The 12,641-nt window shown below is 43.6% G+C and overlaps 1 protein-coding gene across 11 annotated transcripts in view; it reads left to right on the top strand.

Annotated features, from left to right (window-relative positions):
- The window catches only part of sox6 (SRY-box transcription factor 6), a 132,942-nt gene that overhangs the window by 15,625 nt on the left and 104,676 nt on the right, over positions 1–12,641 (top strand). For 8 of the 11 annotated variants that reach the window (XM_053435546.1, XM_053435574.1, XM_053435536.1 and 5 more), the window contains exon 2: positions 4,825–4,895. The gene's annotated coding sequence lies outside the window, so the exon portion shown is untranslated. Of the gene's footprint in view, positions 1–2,470; positions 4,612–4,824; positions 4,896–12,641 lie in introns of those variants that run through there. The other 3 variants (XM_053435557.1, XM_053435495.1, XM_053435511.1) reach the window with 3 other exon arrangements.

Below are 12,641 nucleotides of genomic sequence, written 5' to 3'. Positions count from 1 at the left end.
CTGTTTGTGCACTGTGTGAAAGTGCAGCTCTAACCGTGGGTGTACATGTGTGTGTCCGCCCGGCGCCCCAAAGCAGAGTGATGCCCCTGCTGATTGTCCTCCTCTAAGCTCTTTGTCCTGCAGCACTCAGTGTGTCTGCCTCCTCGGGAGACTGACAGGCTTCTCTAGTGTGGCTCCACAAAGGCCCAGCCTCCTTTGAGGTGTTAAAAACTTCCATTTATGCATCTCCCTGGACATAAAAAAAAAAAAGAAGCGCCGAGCCCATTTGAGTCCAGCAGCAACAGAGGCAGACATTGTGGCCACGCTTCTCTAGCACTCATTTCACAGATTCTGAAACGAGTATATGGTGAACAGGGTTTGAAGGGCTAAAGTGCCCCGCGAGGACCAGGCGATAAGAGGGGAGAAACGCCACCACGCAGACAACTAGAAGATGGGTCGAGGAAAAAATAAACACATTACCTGGGAGAGGGGGGGGGGGGAGGACCCCCCAATGCACAGAGAGAAAGAAAGGGGGGAAGAAAGGAGGAAAGAAAGAAAGAGCATATCTTGCAAGTTATAAGAGAAGAGACAAGCCTATTCTATGTTCTCTGTCTTTGAAGTGCAGACTATATGAGGGGGAATCAAAGAGAATTGATAGGTTGCACGGCCGCCAGTGAGGAGCGCTGGGGACTGAACGCCGTCCATCGCGGAGGAAAACATTCTATTTGCTGCCTTCGCTCCCCGCACGCTGCCTCTCAGCCCGGCTGCTCAGTAAACAGACTTTTTATTCTTGTTATTTCGACGCAGAGGAAATGACAGATAATGTATTTGCCAAGCAGCACATGAAAGCCTTGCTCAGCCACAGCACTGTATCCATATCAGGCTGCTGCTTGTAACAACCTCCGAGTTGATCTTTTTTTTTTCTTCCTCGGCTTCTCTGACACTGCTGCTTTTGACATAACACTGACCAGTGTATTATATTTTTTTTACTCTCGACAAAGGTATTTGAACCGCAGTGATGCTATGGTGGTCATTCCTAACACATTGGTGCGAGACATTTTGTGAATGTCTCGTCCGCCGGATCGGCCCCAGACAGGAAAAGAAAAGGCAGTTTGAGGGAGACAGAGGGTAAAGATGAAAAAAAAGGAGAAAAGAGAGATCTGTCTGGCCGTGACAGTTACGGGTGCTGGAGCAAGAAACAGCTGTTTGCACGTGGCGACCTGTTTCCAACGCCAAATAACTCGATGAAATAGTGGCTCATCTTTACATCACAGGACTGAACTTCTGAAGTTTATCACACCAGTAGGAAGTGATTAAATATACGAGGTGAGGTGACAAATTCTACCTCCATAAAATGATCCGTGCCAAAGTGCCTCCAGTTTACCTGAACTCGGGCTGTTTGCTGCCCACCGCTGTCTTCTCAGTCCCGGCTATGGTGATTACTGGCTGCATGGAAGCTGTCGTTTCATATTTCACAGATGATGCCACTGCTGAGAGGATTGACTTGATGGAACTGGATATTTAACATACAATCACACGTGTTCAATTACTATGTCAGACATTTCTGTGCCAGAATGTCCTGCGCTTCACGCCTGTAGCCCCCCCCCCCCCCCACCTCCGTCTTCCACCCATTTCCCTATTTCCCCTGAGACCGGCGTTATAGCCCCACCTCACTGCATCCCCCCCCCCCCCCCCCCCCCCAACGCCGTCCCTGGCCACACTGGCTGTGCGGCTGCTGCTTCGGCAGAGATAACCACACTGTATCCAGGTGGGGAGCAGTCGGCTGATGGCAGAGATTACCTCTATTGTCCAAATAACTAACTCGGCAGAATTCCTACTTTAGCTTGTTTGGACGCAGGGGAAAGTGAGGATTTGGAGAGGAGGATTGGGAGGATGTTGCAGATTTGGATGAATTCCAAACAGAAGTTGAAGTACAAGTTTTGGCTTGCCTTATGCAGACCCACTAAACTACTGGGATAAAAATGTACATATGCATACGTGCACAAATGTGCGCAGCAGAAACACAGACACATGTATGCAATTGAAACATGTCTCACATACTATATAGAAGAAGTAATGAATCATAGACTTAACTACACCACATGGAACATAAAACCTGGATTTGGACAGTTATGTTGAGGTCGCTCTCTTCTGTGTCGTTTACAGTTGTGGGGATGTCGTCTATTGATCCTGAGCCATTGTCACGCGATGGTTGGAAAACACAAGCCTCTGCTATGGTCAGGGAAAATTAAATCAAGTGTGGCCCACACTGTACGTGAGCACATGGGGGGGATTTGACGGTTCAGTTGATTTGAAAGTGATTCTGTGCTTTGGAAGCTTCTCTTCACATTCTGAACGCGAGGCTTCAGCTGGAGGAGCAGGTCCAGCAGGCTCACAGTGTGTTCGATGTGTCGTGTAAAGATGCATGTGAGGGGGGGGGGGGGGGGGGGGGGGGGGTTGATTTAACAGAGTTTGGTTTTACCTACTGTTTCATTGCAGAAATGTAGAATTTGAATTTAGTCCTTGGTCCCAAAACAATGTGGTCATGTGTGTGTGAAGTGTGTGTGTGTCGACACTCCAACAAATTTAAGGCACGAATTGGTCATGGTTAAGTTTGGGGCTCAGGTTTGAGTTAGGCCGAGCAAAATGAATAGAAGTCAATGCAGTGTCCTAACAAGTGACGCTCTGTGAACGTGTGTGTGCGAGCTAGCGATGCCTAGCCCAGGCTAAAGAAAAGGCCACTCTTTGACAGAAATGCCACAGGTGGATGTGAGCTCTCTGTCTCTGCGGCTTTGATGTCGGCTCCATCAGTCTGTTTGGATTCAGTGTGAGAGCGGCCAAAGCTCCAGTGTTTCCAACGCGGTTACTTTATTTTGAACAGAAAAATAGTCTTTGTGCCCGGTTCCGACTGGTCGCTCGTGGCCTAATGGGGCCAAATTCACTTGGCAACAAATCTTCTCCACTCCAAGAAAATAATGGGAATCACGTTAAATTGGTTAAGTGTGTTGACAATGTATTAATAAAAATGGGGTGGAAATAATAATTTGGGTTTTGGGTTGACTGGAATTGTGTTTAATAAGTTCCCGTTCGTCTAATTAGGACTGGGGGAGTGCCTGTTTTATGTTTCCTGCCTGTAGGGCTAATTCACAGCAGGAAAAGAGCTGTTACATGCTGCTACAATGGGCTGGTTGACACTGACTCTTATTACACCACAGGGATTACTACGTTTGCTTCATTATAATATCGTTTGGGGTCGCTCATTATTTGTAATTATAAATTCTTTTGTTTTTTTCCCCCACACATCAGACAAATAATTAACTTAAATAACCATTGAATAAGAATTCCATTCCCCCATGTATTATTAACCTCATTGTTCTCAATCAGCATCAGATTATGGATTCAAAGCTTTTTTAATATCTACTCTCTGTAATCATAAGAGTTCTCGTTTATTTTTTGCACAACAGGAATCCAGCCCATAGTCAGTGTTTGATGTTTGACAAAGACCGGTTTATTGAATTACTATCCATGTAATATGTGGTTTATCCAGCAGGCTGGGATTGTCGTGCAGACTGAATAGCTTCTAATATAAGTTAAGCGTGTGTGTATGTGTGTGTGAACGCAGGGAGGGTGGGTGGTTGCAGCTGGAGCACAGTTCATAACAGTGGAATAGTCTGTGTTTAGCATCATTTGAGAGGCTGGAGTAGACTTTAAACTCCGAGGTGCTATTCATGTAACAGCGTTCCATTCAGCCGGGGTCACCTGGGTCCCCTCTCCCCCATTGTTACCTCCAGCCTCAAGGCTACTGCATTCAGACCCGTATGCAACTCTTGCCTTTATCTGGCTCATTCTGTGAGCCCTCCAGCCTCCCACGCAGCAGACTCCGTGCTGCGCTCCGACAACAATGCGTCGGTAGTCGGTACATTTATCTGGTCTTGTTATTGGTGGCTTATTTGCCCCGGCGATAGGGAGACCGAGGTGCCGCGGTGCAAATTAGTGACAGATCAGTTAAGCATGACCTTAAAAAACCCTTGGCTTTGTTTAATTGGCAGGGCTGAGGCGGACTAATTGCATAAATCAGCTGGTAATGAGATCTTGGCTTATTGTGAAAAACAAGATAATGTGAGAAAATGAACATGAGTGATCTCAGAGCATTTCCATCCCTCTGAGCCACACGGCCCCCGTCAGCAGATCATTGTCTCTCTGTTGTCATATGAATTTGGTTCAGATGATGCCTGTATTCACTGATACAGTATATTTGTGCGTTCTCTAACAAACGCCATGCGCTGCAGCTCTTCAACACACACGCTGAGCCTAGCAGAGCACGGCCCCCTAAATAAATCATTAGCAGGCCAGTGCTTGAAGAGGGACAGTGAAATGTATTAAAACAACCACTTTATAGGAAAGCTGTTTATTAGTAGAATCCAGCGGCGGGAAGACAGATTAATGAGGTAGTGGATAAGACGATTTAAAAACATTGTTTCGGATGGATTCCCGTCGGTGACAGCTGCGAGGACTGGAGGTCACACACTAACAAAGCTGTTTTGCTCTGCTGTGGAGACTCTGACCCTCAGCCAACAACACCATGGCCCCAATTCTCTTCCTCCTGTTCTGTCTCTGTTTGCTCTGATGTAGGTAAATACACATCTCTGAGACCTTTGTTGATTTTAACTATGTTCCAATGTTCGTTTTTAATCAAATGGAAGCTTTTCTACTCATGAATGATGTGTGAATGTCGCGTTTTGGGTGGATATTTTATTATAATTTTACAATATTAATTAAGAATAACATTGATTTCAAATGGATGATTAAAATATCCCCTTTTTGTCTTATTTGCTTATGTTTCAGGTTATTTACATGAATTCAAAATCAACTGACCAGTGATCGCTGGAAGCTGGGGATTGAGTCTTTCAGTTTTTGTAAGTATCTCTTTGCCTCTTCAGCTGTTTGTGTCTCGCCACGTCTCACAACACCCCTGCTGTCTTTCACCCACACTGAACACCTGCATCAAATGAGGTGGACAATCGGATAGGCACACAATGTATGCACAATTAGACATTTACATAGGCACAAAGTCACACAAAGATCTTTTCAACATCAGGTCCTCCAACTTCTTGCAGTTTGCTTTGCTTTAATTATTTTTTATATATCTTAAATTAGGCTTTCTAGTATCTTTTATTTGTAAGTATCTCAATGGCTTTTAAATCCTTACAGAAAGAAAATCCTCCTACAACCTTTTTTTATATGGTAAAAAATGTCATAAGCCTTAAACATATTGGAAGTTCAGTCTTTTTTGACAAATATGGCTAAAACCTCCAGAAAAACTAAGGGATAAAAGTCTTGTAAAATGTTAGAAATACATATGAATCCTTTTAAAAGCAGTATGACACCTACAGTTGAAACAGGTCAGAGTCAAAGAGCAAGTTTTTCTGGTTGTCCCCAGTAGATCAGTTTAAAATTAGTATAAGTGATTCTTTTCAAAGCAATACAGACAACACAGGAAGACAGTCGCAATGAAAGGTGGCATTTTGCTCTGTAAAAAAAAGAAGAAGATAAAGAAAAGTACAGTCCTCTCTGCATCAATATAATATGACTTTAACAACCTTTACTCAGCCGCTGCTCATGCAGGTTATCTAATAAAGAAACTTAGATATTAAACAAATAAAGGTGAAGAACTTAGTTGATATTATTCTTTTCTTCCAAATGTCAGTTGGAGGTATCATGGGAGTCATATTAATCTGGTTGAGAAGCTCTCCAATAACAGCCGGGAAATGTCTCCCTCAATTCAAAGTTCATGGCCATTTACCATTGTGTATTTATGCCATTTCACATCGCTCTCCGTCTTCTGCTCTGATGAACACGCACCTGTCTCCCAGCGAGCTGCCACAGCGGCCGCATGTCAGAGGTGTTGAGTTTTCTTGGGAATGGCTCAAACTCATAAAATGGTCATACTCTGTTAGTCAGGTTGCATTTCACGTGGTCTTACAGACACGGGAGCATTCTCCAATTAATCAAACATAATAAAAGCAGCGCAGACCCATAAATAAAAGACACCGCGATCCTTTCTGGATAGATATCACATTTCAGGCTGAATACATACTCTTCTGATTGGCCGACTGCCAAGCCAACCACAGATAAGGAATGCTAGCCTGCTACGCTAGCTTGGTCACCAGTAAAAACAAATGGTGGCTGGATGTTGTATGTGCACATATTAGCCGAAACAGATGTCGAATTCAGAGTAAAATGTATCGACAGTAAGGGAATTTTAAGTAATGCTGCCTCAATTGTTAAAACTAGCTTGTCTACAGCATGAAGACACACATCTGCATGCAAGAAACAAAGCAACGCCTCAAGCTGCTATCAGCCATAAGTTTGCCTAAAATATTAAACACAATGTGCAAATAGGTAACCAGATATGAAAAATGATTTAATAGTTGTCACTAACATCTACACATGCTCCTCCTCTGGTAGTCAATCAAACTGACCCCTGAAGTTTTAATAGTAAGGACTCGCTGCGGAAGTGTTAATGGTTGTGTTATCAAGTCACTGTAATGTTATCAGGCATCTGTCAGTATTTGTTAGAAAATAAAACACTACACGAAGCCTTAGAGGGCTCTTCACTGGCACATCACTCCTCGGAGACACTGACTTGGATCCTTGTACAATTTGGAATCTAGATCCATTGACCCCCAGGTTTAATTAATCTCCAAACATGACAGAAAGTAATTTAGTTTGTGTCTGGACCGCTCACAGAACAAGTTTAATTACACTCGCGCAATCTCATTTGGAAACACCTGAGGATATGTGAGATCATCTGAATAGCGACACACTGTACACTCTTTGTCATTACGTGCCATTCATGGAACAAGTAACAGCAACATGGTCTCCCGGCTCTCAGCCGTCTATCGATGGCCCCGCTGAAGGGGAGGATGCGGAGGAGCCTTTTCGACGGAAATTAAATAAACGGCACTTCAGGATTAAATGAAAATGAATAACCAATGGATGGTTATTCTTCATCTATTATTTATCAAATGGGGCCTCTTCAGTCTACTGACCCTGCAGTGATTATGGTCAATATGTTTCTGAACAGAGACCGCTCGATCGTCTTACAAAGATTTGAATTTCATCAGCCTCAATTACTTCAGAGGATCCCAGTGTGAATTCGTAAAACTAATTGTTGCATATTTCATTACCTGGCAAGAATGTGGGGAGCCCTCCTGAACTTTATCAATTTCCCTAAACTCTGCATTCAATTAATAGCTTGCTCTTTGTGTTATGAATGAATGACCTCATTTGAAGTGCTTAAACTCAAATATGCTTTAACCGTTGGTAATTTGTTGAGGTGGGATGTCGTCTGAGTTCTCATACACTGAACCGCATGAAAAGGACCTAACCTCTGAATTCCTTAATGTTCATCTTAGTATTATTGTTAGCAGTATTGGATTTTTTTAGTGGACATTATTTCCTTCTAATAAGCATAAAAAAACAACCTAATATGGATTTGGCTGCTGTCCTGGTTCTCAACGTATATCCCCTTTTGCTGTAGGACACCTAGTAGATATATATCCGACAGAAAACAGGAGCAAAGAACACGCCATTAATCTTCTCGCTACCCCAGCTGTGGAAAGTAATGCATAACTAAAAGTCCGGTTAAATGAATTAATGATTTCAACCATGAACTTTTCTCCCAAAACGCCATGAATCGTCTCCAGCTGATAATGCACCACGACCCTGGAGTGTGAAATCCCTGTTGCGTCGAGAGTAGCCAGTTAATTGATTCGCAAATTATTTAAAGTTTGTGGTGCCCAGGGGAGTGCTAGGCTCTAATGACAGGCCATTTTGAAAGAGTTGAAAAATTCTTCCCAGGCAAGTATTAAATTGTGATGGTAAGCTAACAAGTCGAATCTACGCCCCGTAGAGAAGGGATGGTGTTGGATTGAGTCAGCTGGTTGTGCTCATTTAACGGGGATCTATCTCATCTAAAGTAAAGGATGGAATTAAAAAAAATATTAATTCTTGTTTTGAGATTTTATTGTTGTTCAAATTGGGATAAATTCGTCCTCCAGTATAGACAAATACAAAGCTTCAATTTGTATATAGAGTCGATTTGCAAGTCTTATGGTGCTTTAAACTTGGCATCAATGTCATTCGTCCATCAGAATTACACTCACCGCAGAAAATTCAGCCCGAAGCCGTAGACTAACAGGGTGTGAGTGACTGGGACAGGGTGAAATGTTGTTACCTGCAAATCTCAAACAGGCTATTGAACATGAATCCATTTGAGGACTGTGGGGTAATAAAAATAAAAGAAGCTGGATTTATACAAAGTAAAAATCAGACAGTTCAAAAATGTTTTGTCGTGTAAAACTGAGATGGAGCACTAGCTGCTCATTCAGTAGAGAATTGTCTGATCGTAGCATCCATGCGTCCTTTTTGCGTTTTAGCTGAAGTTGTTGGATCCCTGTGTTAATATCAAGGAGCCTCTAATCTCAACCCATTAGCAACTGCTGTCATTCAGACACACGGTGTCGGCCTGATTTAAATAAAATGAAATGAAGATAGTTGTTTCTGGTCCCTTGGCTTCACTCATTGCCATAAACATATGCTCTGTGCCCTGCTTCTTTCCATCTTATTTATGACTTTAATTTGTTGTGTGGGCTGCGCAAGAAATCAAATTTAATCCAATCCTCCCAGGGACCCTGTCATATAATAACATGGTAATTTCTGTGTATCCTTTTGAAAAATGAGGAAATTAATTCTTCCTGACATGTTCTAATTATTCCAGTGTGAACGGCGGATGGGCTCCCCTCCCCTCCGCCCCATCCCCCCCACCCCCTAAGTGTCAGTTGCCGACGGGTGGCGAGGTGCTAATGCTGACCAGCAGCGCGTTTAATTTGAAACATGAGCAGACACCTTTCAACACACCTTCCTAATGTTGGAGTGGCTCACACAAATTAATTCACTACTCATCTGGCAGCTCTGACTGAGGTGCGTGTGTGTGTGCATGCGCTTGTGTGCGTCTGTGTGTGACTGTGTAAAGTGATGAGGGAAGGGGTCATACGGACACAATTGCCATTAGTAAAGGTAACATAATGTGTTTCTGTGTGTGTGTGCACACTCTAGGTGTGTATGCATGTATGTCAGTGTGTGCGGACACTTGGACCAGGTATCACCACACGTTATGTGATTGGGTGTTGAGTTGGCGTAGAGGTGTCTGCTGGGATGTGGGGATCTTCTCCAGGATCCCCCCCTCTCGAGCCAACAGTCAGTACCTTTTCACACGTCCCCCCGCTCCACTGAGAGCACTGAAAGGCTTATTTAATTAGCCTGTCATCAGACAGTCTTTAGCTTCTCGCTTCAATTTGCATAGGGACACGATACTTGCACAGATGCTGTGACAATGATCTTGTCTTTCATGTGATTTATATTTGAGCTTTAAAACTATTTTTTATTTATAATGATACTTTAAATCAAGCTTGCAGTCCAGCATTATCAATAATAATAATGTCAAAGAATTATTAGGAAAATTAGGAAAATAATAACGAAGAACAATAATCTATTTGTTTCCAAACTGAATGTAAAAATACCAATATATCTTCTAATCTGATCATTATTGTGCTAGTCTGTTTAGACAAATTGCTATGGAAAAACATATGAGATACAAATAAAAAGTATTCTGACTTTTACTAAGTTTCAGTAAATGCTGTAAATCCCCAGCACTGTATACATTCAGGCTTCAGAGAGCAGTCATGTGTTTCCACTCTAATTATGTACAGTATCTAAGCAGCTGAGACAGGGGGAGAAAAAATAAACAAACAAAATTAACTGAACTTTGGAGTCGGGTTAAAACCACAAAACTGTAATTGATTTGGTGTGTGTGTGTTTGTGTGTGAGTGAGTTGTCTCTGGGTCGTAGAACAGAGGGCTCATAGCCGTGGCGTCATGGTTGAGAAGAGAGCAGTGCTTTGTGAGCAGAGGGTGGATCCACCCATGACTCAGAGAGCGCAGAGGCGTCAACATGGCCGTCCGGCCTGCAGGGATTAAAGTGTCCCCCCCTCGCACCCCGAGGGGTTAATCACTGCCATTTTGGATCCACACGAAGGGAGCAAACGCACTCTCCATCACTGTGGAAGAACTGAGACATAAGCCACCAGTTAGGCTGCCACTGCAGCAGCGCTGTGGGTAGATCTACTTCATAAGCTTGTTTCCACTCAGTACAACAGAGAGTTCTGAGCCCTGGTTTACTCGTCCTAAGAAAGTTGGACTTCCTGGATCAGCACAGACTGTTGCTCTCTGTATCCTCCTCTGTGGATATGGCTATTTTCTCATATGGGTTTGTTTAAGGGATACACAGAGTAACCTGGGATGTAGTTACTGGTTGGATCTGTGTTGCTAACTTCTGTGTCTCGCTGTGTGCTGCGCACTATGTGAGCCTGTTAATGACTGAAGGCTGAGAGCTCTGTCTCGTGCCAAGACCCACATGGCTGCTGGCGGTGCATTAAATCAGCAGTCAATTTGACTGGAAGTTTGAAATCTGGGCTAGGTTAAGGGGATGTGCTGAAACCGTGTTAATAGCTAGCTTGTTGTCCATATGGTACTGCTTTAATAGAGCACATTTGTTGCAGATGGCGGGAGACTTGGTTAGGCAGAGGCAGGTTTTGGCAGAGGCTCATTCTTCGAAAGGGCTGCCGTGCTGCCGTGCTGCTCAGACTGGTCCAGGCCAACTTAGTGATGTCTATCCTCCCTGCTTCTCTTTCGCTGAAAAAACGCCTGCCCTTGAGTTGTGGCCTAACCTTAATTTAAAGACATTCTTGTATTTTTGTGTTCAGGGACGAGCAAATACAATGTGGCTCAGTCACATTTTCCTGAGTTTGGTCATTTGCTCTCCAAACCGCACCTTTGCTTCCATAGGCTAAGTTCAGTTGTTTCTGACCACAATGGGACCGTAGACAGCAGGCACAGCTGAGGAAACACCAGCACACACAGAGCGAAAGAACAAGGCTTGTGGAATATGACCAAAGACAAAGATAGAAACCGGGCACGGACTAATCTATGTCATTTTCTCTACTGCTGCTTAACTGTTGGTAAAACTGCTGAAGGATGCAGGTGTCAGTGAATGAACACACATTTAGAAAATAAAAAAACAGTGCTCTTTGTGGCTACACATACATTTGTATCTGCGTCAAACTAAATACTGCTTCTCTTCTTATTCCATTTGTAGAATGTCAATGTGTTTGCTTGCGTTATAAGTTCAGGGTGAACTGACATTAGTGTGGGTATTGTTGTAGTTTGTGTGCGCCTGACCACAGTATGTGTGCTTTTTGCACTCAGAGAAGTGAGGAGACACGCTTGATCTGCTCTGCACTGTTTGACGGTTGTTTTCTCACGTTGTCACTGGCTCCGTGTGCTGTGGCATGGGGATGGTATTATGTGCACCGGGCCAAGCTGAGTGGAGAAAAGAGCAGGGCCGTAGCGCCCCTGGCTATGCCACTCCCGCCTCCCCAGACACCTTATTGTGAGAAAAGTCTCGGCTGAACCCTCTGGGCCTTGTGGATTCACTGCCTCGCTAAGTGCTGGCCAGACTGAAAGGCACAGTGTCCTTGGGCCCAGCTCATTCTTTCCATTCTCTCAGAGGCTTTGTCTCATAAGCCAAGAGAGCAAGGGGAGAAAACGCCAAATTACACCCATGTCACTAAAACTTAAGGTGTTTAAGGGCTGAGATGTAATTTGCTGTTGTGTTTGGTGTTATTTCATGATGATGTGCATGAGGGGAAGTTCAGAGAAGTGTATTTTTTCTTCCATTGGTTTTAAAAGGGACTTTGTAGGTCTTGAAATTCAAATTGATGAAATTGAAACAAAATCCGGCAAAGTGATGAACTGTCGCGGTGAAATAATTTCTTCTATTGCTGAACATGTTTTTGTAAGATATCCATATTTCAGACGCTGATTATCTGGTTAGTTTTGAATTCTGGGAAATTTTAATTTCAACCACTGACAAAAGTTCCTCTTACAAATAGTTCTTTGGAGTTGCTCCTCATTTCTGCCTCTTAAGACAAAGCACATGGAAATCCTAATCAATCTCCAACCAGTCTCAACACAATACAAGTATACGGCACACGGACCAATAACATAGGCTAATGGAAACCTGTTGTAAGTAATTTTTAGCCATGTGTCTCCAGTATTTTGTGGCTAAGGCTTCTGAGCGACCCCTGCAAGCAGTGACATCATGACCACATCCTTTTGCCTCACTGGCGCTGAGTCCCAGCTTGGGTCCCCTGCGGCCGGGCTCCCAGAAGCCACAGCACCCTCGCTACACATGGGCTGCAGCTGGACCACCGTTGGCTACTCTGAACAGACTTGGGGTTGCTCTGGGATCTGTGGTTACGGTGCTGGATGTACATGTATATATCTGCACACAGCCGTGGAAAAAGACCGTATGGAGATCAGTAGGCAGAGTTTATTTGATGCAAACATATCATCAGGCTCTCAGTGCAAACCGATGTTGTATGCAAATCCACTCCCTCGATGGAAAGAGGTATAATTAATGATGTCAGTTCATAAAAAAAAATAGAAAAGAGGATGGGTTCATAGCCATATTTCTGCTTTAATTAAAGACATGCCTTATTACAGGACGAAGATGTATGCTCTCTGTGTTTTTCTTTCTTT

This window comes from Pleuronectes platessa, chromosome 1, assembly GCF_947347685.1.
Source record: "Pleuronectes platessa chromosome 1, fPlePla1.1, whole genome shotgun sequence".
Classification (NCBI taxonomy): domain Eukaryota; kingdom Metazoa; phylum Chordata; class Actinopteri; order Pleuronectiformes; family Pleuronectidae; genus Pleuronectes; species Pleuronectes platessa.
The sequence above is the reverse complement of the archived record's forward strand: the minus strand, read 5'-3'. Positions and strand labels throughout refer to the sequence as shown.